Source organism: Camellia sinensis, unplaced genomic scaffold (genome assembly GCF_055761805.1).
Source record: "Camellia sinensis isolate YWXY unplaced genomic scaffold, ASM5576180v1 Unanchor4, whole genome shotgun sequence".
Lineage (NCBI taxonomy): Eukaryota > Viridiplantae > Streptophyta > Magnoliopsida > Ericales > Theaceae > Camellia > Camellia sinensis.
Genome location: NW_028129277.1, coordinates 19,662,062 through 19,675,000, shown reverse-complemented (window position 1 = coordinate 19,675,000; position 12,939 = coordinate 19,662,062).

Genomic DNA, 12,939 nt, shown 5'->3' with positions numbered 1-12,939 from the left:
ACACTGTGCACCAGCCCCCCAAAACGAATCACCCCCCGAAGGACTAAGAAGCCCGACGAACGCGCGAAAACATTTAGAGAGGCCGAGCAAGCACCGGTTAGCGCGAATGAAAGTAACAAGCGCAACAGGCAACTTTCGAGGGACATACTTTTCGCAACAAGCTTCCACTAGGAAAGCATAGGCAACTCGTTCGAACGTCAAAGCCAACCAAATGGCAATTACCCGAGGGACACGCTTTTCGCAAGGCACCTTCCACTAGGGAAGCGCAGGCAACCCGAAGGCGAGTCGAAGACAACCCGAGGGACATGGAGGAATGCACCAGTGGAGTTCGCTGCACAGGCAGGGATCCGTCCAACTCGCACAAACCGAACACAACTCACGCGCCACGACGTACACTGTGCACCAGCCCCCCAAAACGAATCACCCCCCGAAGGACTAAGAAGCCCGACGAACGCGCGAAAACATTTAGAGAGGCCGAGCAAGCACCGGTTACCGCGAATGCAAATAACAAACGCAACAGGCAACTTTCGAGGGACATACTTTTCGCAACAAGCTTCCACTAGGAAAGCATAGGCAACTCGTTCGAACGTCAAAGCCAACCAAATGGCAATTACCCGAGGGACACGCTTTTCGCAAGGCACCTTCCACTAGGGAAGCGCAAGCAACCCGAAGGCGAGTCGAAGACAACCCGAGGGACATGGAGGAATGCACCAGTGGAGTTCGCTGCACAGGCAGGGATCCGTCCAACTCGCACAAACCGAACACAACTCACGCGCCACGACGTACACTGTGCACCAGCCCCCCAAAACGAATCACCCCCCGAAGGACTAAGAAGCCCGACGAACGCGCGAAAACATTTAGAGAGGCCGAGCAAGCACCGGTTAGCGCGAATGCAAATAACAAACGCAACAGGCAAATTTCGAGGGACATACTTTTCGCAACAAGCTTCCACTAGGAAAGCATAGGCAACTCGTTCGAACGTCAAAGCCAACCAAATGGCAATTACCCGAGGGACACGCTTTTCGCAAGGCACCTTCCACTAGGGAAGCGCAAGCAACCCGAAGGCGAGTCGAAGACAACCCGAGGGACATGGAGGAATGCACCAGTGGAGTTCGCTGCACAGGCAGGGATCCGTCCAACTCGCACAAACCGAACACAACTCACGCGCCACGACGTACACTGTGCACCAGCCCCCCAAAACGAATCACCCCCCGAAGGACCAAGAAGCCCGACGAACGCGCGAAAACATTTAGAGAGGCCGAGCAAGCACCGGTTAGCGCGAATGCAAATAACAAACGCAACAGGCAACTTTCGAGGGACATACTTCTCGCAACAAGCTTCCATAAGGAAAGCACAGGCAACTCGTTCGCACGCCAAAGCCAACCAAATGGCAATTTAACCGAGGGACATGCATTTCGCAAGGCAACTTGTACAATTACCCGAGGGACATGGCATGCTTGCCAAGGCCGTGGCTTGGCATGCTTGCCAAGGCCGTGGCATGACATGCTGCTGGCCAAGGCCGGGCATGCCATGCTGCTGGACAAGGCCGTGGCAAGGCATGCTGATGGCCGAGGCCGTGGCAAGGCATGCTGATGGCCGAGGCCGTGGCAAGGCATGCTGATGGCCGAGGCCGTGGCAAGGCATGCTGCTGGCCAAGGCGTTGGCATGGCATGCTGCTGCTGACCAAGGCTTGGGCTTGCCATGCTGCCGGCCAAGGCCGCGGCATGGCATGCTGCCGGCCAAGGCCGCGGCATGGCATGCTGCCGGCCAAGGCCGCGGCATGCCATGTTGCTGGCCAAGGCCGTGGCATGGCATGCTGCTGGCCAAGGCCGTGGCATGACATGCTGGCCAAGGCCGGGGCATGGCAAGCTGCTGGCCAAGGTCGTGGCATGGCACGCTGCTGGCCAAGGCCGGGGCATAGCACGCTGCTGGCCATGGCCGTGGCTTGGCAAGGTTGCCAAGGCCGGGGCATGGCGTGCTGCTGGCCAAGGCTTTGGCATGCCATGTTGCTGGCCAAGGCTGTGGCATGGCATGCTGCTGGCCAAGGCTGTGGCATGGCATGCTGCTGGCCAAGGCCGTGGCATGACATGCTGGCCAAGGCCGGGGCATGGCATGCTGCTGGCCAAGGTCGTGGCATGGCATGCTGCTGGCCAAGGCCGTGGCATGACATGCTTGCCAAGGCCAGGGCATGGCATGCTGCTGGCCAAGGCTTTGGCATGCCATGTTGCTGGCCAAGGCTGTGGCATGGCATGCTGCCCTAGGCCAACGTGCCACCGCCACCGCCGCGGGCCGCCACTCGACGCATCCCGTGCTTGGCTATGTAGTTTCGATGCCACAAGCCAATGCCACAAGCCAAGCGATGGCATGTGCCAAGCGCCCGCCTAGGCATAGGCGTGGCCTGTGGCCTGGCCATGCTGGCCAGCCTTAAGGGAGGTGCCCCCCCCTTATAATAGCCTGTTAAGCCCTTTTCAATCTGGCAGGAGGAAACATCAAGCATGTTCGAGGAGTCATAATGGGGTTTTTTTAAAAAGTAATGGTTTTTTGCCAAAACTTTCAACATGAAAGTTGTATGAAATAATTTAATACACCATAAAAAAAATTATAAAAAAATATTTGGCCACCGGAATATTTTATTTTAATTTATTTCAATTTTAATACTTAAAAAATAATAAAAATTACTAAAAATACTCAAAAAATTCTAGAAAAATTCCAACAATTATAAGATGAGGCACTAGTAATTATAGTAATTTTTTTAATTATTTTTTTATTTTTAATTTATTTTATTATAATTTTTATGAGTAAATAAATAATTAAAAAGCCCGACGAACGTGCAAAAACTCTTAGAGAAACCCAGCAAGCATCGGATAGCTCGAATGCAAATAACAAACGCAACAGGCAACTTCCGAGGGACATACTTTTCCCAACAAGCTTCCACTGGGGAAAGCACTAGCAACGTGTTCGCAAGTCAAAGGCAACCAAACCGGCTATTACCCGAGGGACAAGCATTTCGCAGGGCAACATATACGTAAGTCAAAGCCAAACCAAATGGCAATTACACGAGGGACAGGATTGCTTGCCAAGGGCGTGGCATGCGATGTTCTAGCCCAAGGCCAAGGCACGCCACGCTGCGGGACAAGGCCGTGGCAAGACATGCGGCTGGCCTTGGCCTTGGCATGGCATGCCGCCGGCTTTGGCTGGGCTGCGTTGGCCTTGCCATGGAATGTTGCTGGCTTCGGATGGGCTGCCTCGGCCTTGGCCTTGGCCGTGGCATGGCATGGCATGCTGCTGGCCTTGGCCTTGGCCTTGGCATGGCATGCTGCTGGCTTTGGCTGGGCTGCCTTGGCCGTGGCATGGCATGCTGCTGGCTTTGGCTGGGCTGCCTTGGCCGTGGCATGGCATGCTGCTGGCCTAGGCCTTGGCATGGCATGCTGCTGGCTTTGGCTGGGCTGCCTTGGCCGTGGCATGGCATGCTGCTGGCCTAGGCCTTGGCATGGCATGCTGCTGGCTTTGGCTGGCAGCCTTGGCCGTGGCATGGCATGCTGCTGGCCTTGGCCTTGGCATGGCATGCTGCTGGCTTAGGCTGGCCTGCCTTGGCCGTGGCATGGCATGCTGCTGGCCTTGGCCTTGGCATGGCATGCTGCTGGCTTTGGCTGGCCTGCCTTGGCCGTGGCATGGCATGCTGCTGGCCTAGGCCTTGGCATGGCATGCTGCTGGCTTTGGCTGGCCTGCCTTGGCCGTGGCATGGCATGCTGCTGGCCTAGGCATGGCATGGCATGCTGCTGGCTTTGGCTGGGCTGCCTTGGCCGTGGCATGGCATGCTGCTGGCCTTGGCCTTGATATGGCATGCTGCTGGCTTTGGCTGGGCTGCCTTGGCCGTGGCATGGCATGCTGCTGGCCTAGGCCTTGGCATGGCATGCTGCTGGCTTTGGCTGGGCTGCCTTGGCCTTGGCATGGCATGCTGCTGGCTTTGGCTGGCCTGCCTTGGCCGTGGCATGGCATGCTGCTGGCCTAGGCCATGGCATGGCATGCTGCTGGCTTTGGCTGGGCTGCCTTGGCCGTGGCATGGCATGCTGCTGCCCTTGGCCTTGATATGGCATGCTGCTGGCTTTGGCTGGGCTGCCTTGGCCGTGGCATGGCATGCTGCTGGCCTAGGCCTTGGCATGGCATGCTGCTGGCTTTGGCTGGCCTGCGTTGGCCGTGGCATGGCATGCTGCTGGCCTAGGCCTTCGCATGGCATGCTGCTGGCCTAGGCCTTCGCATGGCATGCTGCTGGCTTTGGCTGGGCTGCCTTGGCCGTGGCATGGCATGCTGCTGGCCTTGGCCTTGGCATGGCATGCTGCTGGCTTTGGCTGGGCTGCCTTGGCCGTGGCATGGCATGCTGGTGGCCTAGGCCTTGGCATGGCATGCTGCTGGCTTTGGCTGGCCTGCCTTGGCCGTGGCATGGCATGCTGCTGGCCTAAGCCTTGGCATGGCATGCTGCTGGCTTTGGTTGGGCTGCCTTGGCCGTGGCATGGCATGCTGCTGGCCTTGGCCTTGGCATGGCATGCTGCTCGCTTTGGCTGGCCTGCCTTGGCCGTGGCATGGCATGCTGCTGGCCTAGGCCTTGGCATGGCATGCTGCTGGCTTTGGCTGGGCTGCCTTGGCCGTGGCATGGCATGCTGCTGGCCTTGGCCTTGGCATGCCATGCTGTTGGCTTTGGCTGGCCTGCCTTGGCCGTGGCATGGCATGCTGCTGGCCTAGGCCTTGGCATGGCATGCTGCTGGCTTTGGCTGGGCTGCCTTGGCCGTGGCATGGCATGCTGCTGGCCTTGGCCTTGGCATGGCATGCTGCTGGCTTTGGCTGGGCTGCCTTGGCCGTGGCATGGCATGCTGCTGGCCTTGGCCTTGGCATGGCATGCTGCTGGCTTTGGCTGGGCTGCCTTGGCCGTGGCATGGCATGCTGCTGGCCTAGGCCTTGGCATGGCATGCTGCTGGCTTTGGCTGGGCTGCCTTGGCCGTGGCATGGCATGCTGCTGGCCTAGGCCTTGGCATGGTATGCTGCTGGCCTAGGCCTTGGCATGGCATGCTGCTGGCTTTGGCTGGCAGCCTTGGCCGTGGCATGGCATGCTGCTGGCCTTGGCCTTGGCATGGCATGCTGCTGGCCTTGGCCTTGGCATGGCATGCTGCTGGCTTTGGCAGGCCTGCCTTGGCCGTGGCATGGCATGCTGCTGGCCTTGGCCTTGGCATGGCATGCTGCTGGCTTTGGCTGGCCTGCCTTGGCCGTGGCATGGCATGCTGCTGGCCTAGGCCTTGGCATGGCATGCTGCTGGCTTTGGCTGGGCTGCCTTGGCCGTGGCATGGCATGCTGCTGGCCTTGGCCTTGGCATGGCATGCTGCTGGCTTTGGCTGGGCTGCCTTGGCCGTGGCATGGCATGCTGGTGGCCTAGGCCTTGGCATGGCATGCTGCTGGCTTTGGCTGGCCTGCCTTGGCCGTGGCATGGCATGCTGCTGGCCTAAGCCTTGGCATGGCATGCTGCTGGCTTTGGTTGGGCTGCCTTGGCCGTGGCATGGCATGCTGCTGGCCTTGGCCTTGGCATGGCATGCTGCTCGCTTTGGCTGGCCTGCCTTGGCCGTGGCATGGCATGCTGCTGGCCTAGGCCTTGGCATGGCATGCTGCTGGCTTTGGCTGGGCTGCCTTGGCCGTGGCATGGCATGCTGCTGGCCTTGGCCTTGGCATGCCATGCTGTTGGCTTTGGCTGGCCTGCCTTGGCCGTGGCATGGCATGCTGCTGGCCTAGGCCTTGGCATGGCATGCTGCTGGCTTTGGCTGGGCTGCCTTGGCCGTGGCATGGCATGCTGCTGGCCTTGGCCTTGGCATGGCATGCTGCTGGCTTTGGCTGGGCTGCCTTGGCCGTGGCATGGCATGCTGCTGGCCTTGGCCTTGGCATGGCATGCTGCTGGCTTTGGCTGGGCTGCCTTGGCCGTGGCATGGCATGCTGCTGGCCTAGGCCTTGGCATGGCATGCTGCTAGCTTTGGCTGGGCTGCCTTGGCCGTGGCATGGCATGCTGCTGGCCTAGGCCTTGGCATGGTATGCTGCTGGCCTAGGCCTTGGCATGGCATGCTGCTGGCTTTGGCTGGCAGCCTTGGCCGTGGCATGGCATGCTGCTGGCCTTGGCCTTGGCATGGCATGCTGCTGGCCTTGGCCTTGGCATGGCATGCTGCTGGCTTTGGCAGGCCTGCCTTGGCCGTGGCATGGCATGCTGCTGGCCTTGGCCTTGGCATGGCATGCTGCTGGCTTTGGCTGGCCTGCCTTGGCCGTGGCATGGCATGCTGCTGGCCTAGGCCTTGGCATGGCATGCTGCTGGCTTTGGCTGGCCTGCCTTGGCCGTGGCATGGCATGCTGCTGGCCTAGGCATGGCATGGCATGCTGCTGGCTTTGGCTGGGCTGCCTTGGCCGTGGCATGGCATGCTGCTGGCCTTGGCCTTGATATGGCATGCTGCTGGCTTTGGCTGGGCTGCCTTGGCCGTGGCATGGCATGCTGCTGGCCTAGGCCTTGGCATGGCATGCTGCTGGCTTTGGCTGGGCTGCCTTGGCCGTGGCATGGCATGCTGCTGGCCTTGGCCTTGGCATGGCATGCTGCTGGCTTTGGCTGGCCTGCCTTGGCCGTGGCATGGCATGCTGCTGGCCTAGGCCATGGCATGGCATGCTGCTGGCTTTGGCTGGGCTGCCTTGGCCGTGGCATGGCATGCTGCTGCCCTTGGCCTTGATATGGCATGCTGCTGGCTTTGGCTGGGCTGCCATGGCCGTGGCATGGCATGCTGCTGGCCTAGGCCTTGGCATGGCATGCTGCTGGCTTTGGCTGGCCTGCGTTGGCCGTGGCATGGCATGCTGCTGGCCTAGGCCTTGGCATGGCATGCTGCTGGCTTTGGCTGGGCTGCCTTGGCCGTGGCATGGCATGCTGCTGGCCTTGGCCTTGGCATGGCATGCTGCTGGCTTTGGCTGGGCTGCCTTGGCCGTGGCATGGCATGCTGGTGGCCTAGGCCTTGGCATGGCATGCTGCTGGCTTTGGCTGGCCTGCCTTGGCCGTGGCATGGCATGCTGCTGGCCTAAGCCTTGGCATGGCATGCTGCTGGCTTTGGTTGGGCTGCCTTGGCCGTGGCATGGCATGCTGCTGGCCTAGGCCTTGGCATGGCATGCTGCTCGCTTTGGCTGGCCTGCCTTGGCCGTGGCATGGCATGCTGCTGGCCTAGGCCTTGGCATGGCATGCTGCTGGCTTTGGCTGGGCTGCCTTGGCCGTGGCATGGCATGCTGCTGGCCTTGGCCTTGGCATGCCATGCTGTTGGCTTTGGCTGGCCTGCCTTGGCCGTGGCATGGCATGCTGCTGGCCTAGGCCTTGGCATGGCATGCTGCTGGCTTTGGCTGGGCTGCCTTGGCCGTGGCATGGCATGCTGCTGGCCTTGGCCTTGGCATGCCATGCTGTTGGCTTTGGCTGGCCTGCCTTGGCCGTGGCATGGCATGCTGCTGGCCTAGGCCTTGGCATGGCATGCTGCTGGCTTTGGCTGGGCTGCCTTGGCCGTGGCATGGCATGCTGCTGGCTTTGGCTGGGCTGCCTTGGCCGTGGCATGGCATGCTGCTGGCCTTGGCCTTGGCATGGCATGCTGCTGGCTTTGGCTGGGCTGCCTTGGCCGTGGCATGGCATGCTGCTGGCCTAGGCCTTGGCATGGCATGCTGCTGGCTTTGGCTGGGCTGCCTTGGCCGTGGCATGGCATGCTGCTGGCCTAGGCCTTGGCATGGTATGCTGCTGGCCTAGGCCTTGGCATGGCATGCTGCTGGCTTTGGCTGGCAGCCTTGGCCGTGGCATGGCATGCTGCTGGCCTTGGCCTTGGCATGGCATGCTGCTGGCCTTGGCCTTGGCATGGCATGCTGCTGGCTTTGGCAGGCCTGCCTTGGCCGTGGCATGGCATGCTGCTGGCCTTGGCCTTGGCATGGCATGCTGCTGGCTTTGGCTGGCCTGCCTTGGCCGTGGCATGGCATGCTGCTGGCCTAGGCCTTGGCATGGCATGCTGCTGGCTTTGGCTGGCCTGCCTTGGCCGTGGCATGGCATGCTGCTGGCCTAGGCATGGCATGGCATGCTGCTGGCTTTGGCTGGGCTGCCTTGGCCGTGGCATGGCATGCTGCTGGCCTTGGCCTTGATATGGCATGCTGCTGGCTTTGGCTGGGCTGCCTTGGCCGTGGCATGGCATGCTGCTGGCCTAGGCCTTGGCATGGCATGCTGCTGGCTTTGGCTGGGCTGCCTTGGCCGTGGCATGGCATGCTGCTGGCCTTGGCCTTGGCATGGCATGCTGCTGGCTTTGGCTGGCCTGCCTTGGCCGTGGCATGGCATGCTGCTGGCCTAGGCCATGGCATGGCATGCTGCTGGCTTTGGCTGGGCTGCCTTGGCCGTGGCATGGCATGCTGCTGCCCTTGGCCTTGATATGGCATGCTGCTGGCTTTGGCTGGGCTGCCATGGCCGTGGCATGGCATGCTGCTGGCCTAGGCCTTGGCATGGCATGCTGCTGGCTTTGGCTGGCCTGCGTTGGCCGTGGCATGGCATGCTGCTGGCCTAGGCCTTGGCATGGCATGCTGCTGGCTTTGGCTGGGCTGCCTTGGCCGTGGCATGGCATGCTGCTGGCCTTGGCCTTGGCATGGCATGCTGCTGGCTTTGGCTGGGCTGCCTTGGCCGTGGCATGGCATGCTGGTGGCCTAGGCCTTGGCATGGCATGCTGCTGGCTTTGGCTGGCCTGCCTTGGCCGTGGCATGGCATGCTGCTGGCCTAAGCCTTGGCATGGCATGCTGCGGGCTTTGGTTGGGCTGCCTTGGCCGTGGCATGGCATGCTGCTGGCCTAGGCCTTGGCATGGCATGCTGCTCGCTTTGGCTGGCCTGCCTTGGCCGTGGCATGGCATGCTGCTGGCCTAGGCCTTGGCATGGCATGCTGCTGGCTTTGGCTGGGCTGCCTTGGCCGTGGCATGGCATGCTGCTGGCCTTGGCCTTGGCATGCCATGCTGTTGGCTTTGGCTGGCCTGCCTTGGCCGTGGCATGGCATGCTGCTGGCCTAGGCCTTGGCATGGCATGCTGCTGGCTTTGGCTGGGCTGCCTTGGCCGTGGCATGGCATGCTGCTGGCCTTGGCCTTGGCATGGCATGCTGCTGGCTTTGGCTGGGCTGCCTTGGCCGTGGCATGGCATGCTGCTGGCCTTGGCCTTGGCATGGCATGCTGCTGGCTTTGGCTGGGCTGCCTTGGCCGTGGCATGGCATGCTGCTGGCCTAGGCCTTGGCATGGCATGCTGCTTGCTTTGGCTGGGCTGCCTTGGCCGTGGCATGGCATGCTGCTGGCCTAGGCCGTGGCATGGCATGCTGCTGGCCTTGGCCTTGGCATGGCATGCTGCTGGCTTTGGCTGGCCTGCCTTGGCCGTGGCATGGCATGCTGCTGGCCTAGGCCTTGGCATGGCATGCTGCTGGCTTTGGCTGGCCTGCCTTGGCCGTGGCATGGCATGCTGCTGGCCTAGGCCTTGGCATGGCATGCTGCTGGCTTTGGCTGGCCTGCCTTGGCCGTGGCATGGCATGCTGCTGGCCTAGGCATGGCATGGCATGCTGCTGGCTTTGGCTGGGCTGCCTTGGCCGTGGCATGGCATGCTGCTGGCCTTGGCCTTGAGATGGCATGCTGCTGGCTTTGGCTGGGCTGCCTTGGCCGTGGCATGGCATGCTGCTGGCCTAGGCCTTGGCATGGCATGCTGCTGGCTTTGGCTGGGCTGCCTTGGCCGTGGCATGGCATGCTGCTGGCCTTGGCCTTGGCATGGCATGCTGCTGGCTTTGGCTGGCCTGCCTTGGCCGTGGCATGGCATGCTGCTGGCCTAGGCCATGGCATGGCATGCTGCTGGCTTTGGCTGGGCTGCCTTGGCCGTGGCATGGCATGCTGCTGCCCTTGGCCTTGATATGGCATGCTGCTGGCTTTGGCTGGGCTGCCATGGCCGTGGCATGGCATGCTGCTGGCCTAGGCCTTGGCATGGCATGCTGCTGGCTTTGGCTGGCCTGCGTTGGCCGTGGCATGGCATGCTGCTGGCCTACGCCTTGGCATGGCATGCTGCTGGCTTTGGCTGGGCTGCCTTGGCCGTGGCATGGCATGCTGCTGGCCTTGGCCTTGGCATGGCATGCTGCTGGCTTTGGCTGGGCTGCCTTGGCCGTGGCATGGCATGCTGGTGGCCTAGGCCTTGGCATGGCATGCTGCTGGCTTTGGCTGGCCTGCCTTGGCCGTGGCATGGCATGCTGCTGGCCTAAGCCTTGGCATGGCATGCTGCTGGCTTTGGTTGGGCTGCCTTGGCCGTGGCATGGCATGCTGCTGGCCTAGGCCTTGGCATGGCATGCTGCTCGCTTTGGCTGGCCTGCCTTGGCCGTGGCATGGCATGCTGCTGGCCTAGGCCTTGGCATGGCATGCTGCTGGCTTTGGCTGGGCTGCCTTGGCCGTGGCATGGCATGCTGCTGGCCTTGGCCTTGGCATGCCATGCTGTTGGCTTTGGCTGGCCTGCCTTGGCCGTGGCATGGCATGCTGCTGGCCTAGGCCTTGGCATGGCATGCTGCTGGCTTTGGCTGGGCTGCCTTGGCCGTGGCATGGCATGCTGCTGGCCTTGGCCTTGGCATGGCATGCTGCTGGCTTTGGCTGGGCTGCCTTGGCCGTGGCATGGCATGCTGCTGGCCTTGGCCTTGGCATGGCATGCTGCTGGCTTTGGCTGGGCTGCCTTGGCCGTGGCATGGCATGCTGCTGGCCTAGGCCTTGGCATGGCATGCTGCTGGCTTTGGCTGGGCTGCCTTGGCCGTGGCATGGCATGCTGCTGGCCTAGGCCGTGGCATGGCATGCTGCTGGCCTTGGCCTTGGCATGGCATGCTGCTGGCTTTGGCTGGCCTGCCTTGGCCGTGGCATGGCATGCTGCTGGCCTAGGCCTTGGCATGGCATGCTGCTGGCTTTGGCTGGCCTGTTTTGGCCGTGGCATGGCATGCTGCTGGCCTAGGCCTTGGCATGGCATGCTGCTGGCTTTGGCTGGCCTGCCTTGGCCGTGGCATGGCATGCTGCTGGCCTAGGCCATGGCATGGCATGCTGCTGGCTTTGGCTGGGCTGCCTTGGCCGTGGCATGGCATGCTGCTGGCCTTGGCCTTGATATGGCATGCTGCTGGCTTTGGCTGGGCTGCCTTGGCCGTGCCATGGCATGCTGCTGGCCTAGGCCTTGGCATGGCATGCTGCTGGCTTTGGCTGGCCTGCCTTGGCCGTGGCATGGCATGCTGCTGGCCTTGGCCTTGGCATGGCATGCTGCTGGCTTTGGCTGGCCTGCCTTGGCCGTGGCATGGCATGCTGCTGGCCTAGGCCATGGCATGGCATGCTGCTGGCTTTGGCTGGGCTGCCTTGGCCGTGGCATGGCATGCTGCTGCCCTTGGCCGTGATATGGCATGCTGCTGGCTTTGGCTGGGCTGCCTTGGCCGTGGCATGGCATGCTGCTGGCCTAGGCCTTGGCATGGCATGCTGCTGGCTTTGGCTGGGCTGCCTTGGCCGTGGCATGGCATGCTGGTGGCCTAGGCCTTGGCATGGCATGCTGCTGGCTTTGGCTGGCCTGCCTTGGCCGTGGCATGGCATGCTGCTGGCCTAAGCCTTGGCATGGCATGCTGCTGGCTTTGGTTGGGCTGCCTTGGCCGTGGCATGGCATGCTGCTGGCCTTGGCCTTGGCATGGCATGCTGCTCGCTTTGGCTGGCCTGCCTTGGCCGTGGCATGGCATGCTGCTGGCCTAGGCCTTGGCATGGCATGCTGCTGGCTTTGGCTGGGCTGCCTTGGCCGTGGCATGGCATGCTGCTGGCCTTGGCCTTGGCATGCCATGCTGTTGGCTTTGGCTGGCCTGCCTTGGCCGTGGCATGGCATGCTGCTGGCCTAGGCCTTGGCATGGCATGCTGCTGGCTTTGGCTGGGCTGCCTTGGCCGTGGCATGGCATGCTGCTGGCCTTGGCCTTGGCATGCCATGCTGTTGGCTTTGGCTGGCCTGCCTTGGCCGTGGCATGGCATGCTGCTGGCCTAGGCCTTGGCATGGCATGCTGCTGGCTTTGGCTGGGCTGCCTTGGCCGTGGCATGGCATGCTGCTGGCCTAGGCCTTGGCATGGCATGCTGCTGGCTTTGGCTGGGCTGCCTTGGCCGTGGCATGGCATGCTGCTGGCCTTGGCCTTGGCATGGCATGCTGCTGGCTTTGGCTGGGCTGCCTTGGCCGTGGCATGGCATGCTGGTGGCCTAGGCCTTGGCATGGCATGCTGCTGGCTTTGGCTGGCCTGCCTTGGCCGTGGCATGGCATGCTGCTGGCCTAAGCCTTGGCATGGCATGCTGCTGGCTTTGGTTGGGCTGCCTTGGCCGTGGCATGGCATGCTGCTGGCCTTGGCCTTGGCATGGCATGCTGCTCGCTTTGGCTGGCCTGCCTTGGCCGTGGCATGGCATGCTGCTGGCCTAGGCCTTGGCATGGCATGCTGCTGGCTTTGGCTGGGCTGCCTTGGCCGTGGCATGGCATGCTGCTGGCCTTGGCCTTGGCATGCCATGCTGTTGGCTTTGGCTGGCCTGCCTTGGCCGTGGCATGGCATGCTGCTGGCCTAGGCCTTGGCATGGCATGCTGCTGGCTTTGGCTGGGCTGCCTTGGCCGTGGCATGGCATGCTGCTGGCCTTGGCCTTGGCATGCCATGCTGTTGGCTTTGGCTGGCCTGCCTTGGCCGTGGCATGGCATGCTGCTGGCCTAGGCCTTGGCATGGCATGCTGCTGGCTTTGGCTGGGCTGCCTTGGCCGTGGCATGGCATGCTGCTGGCCTAGGCCTTGGCATGGCATGCTGCTGGCTTTGGCTGGGCTGCCTTGGCCGTGGCATGGCATGCTGCTGGCCTTGGCCTTGGCATGGCATGCTGCTGGCTTTGG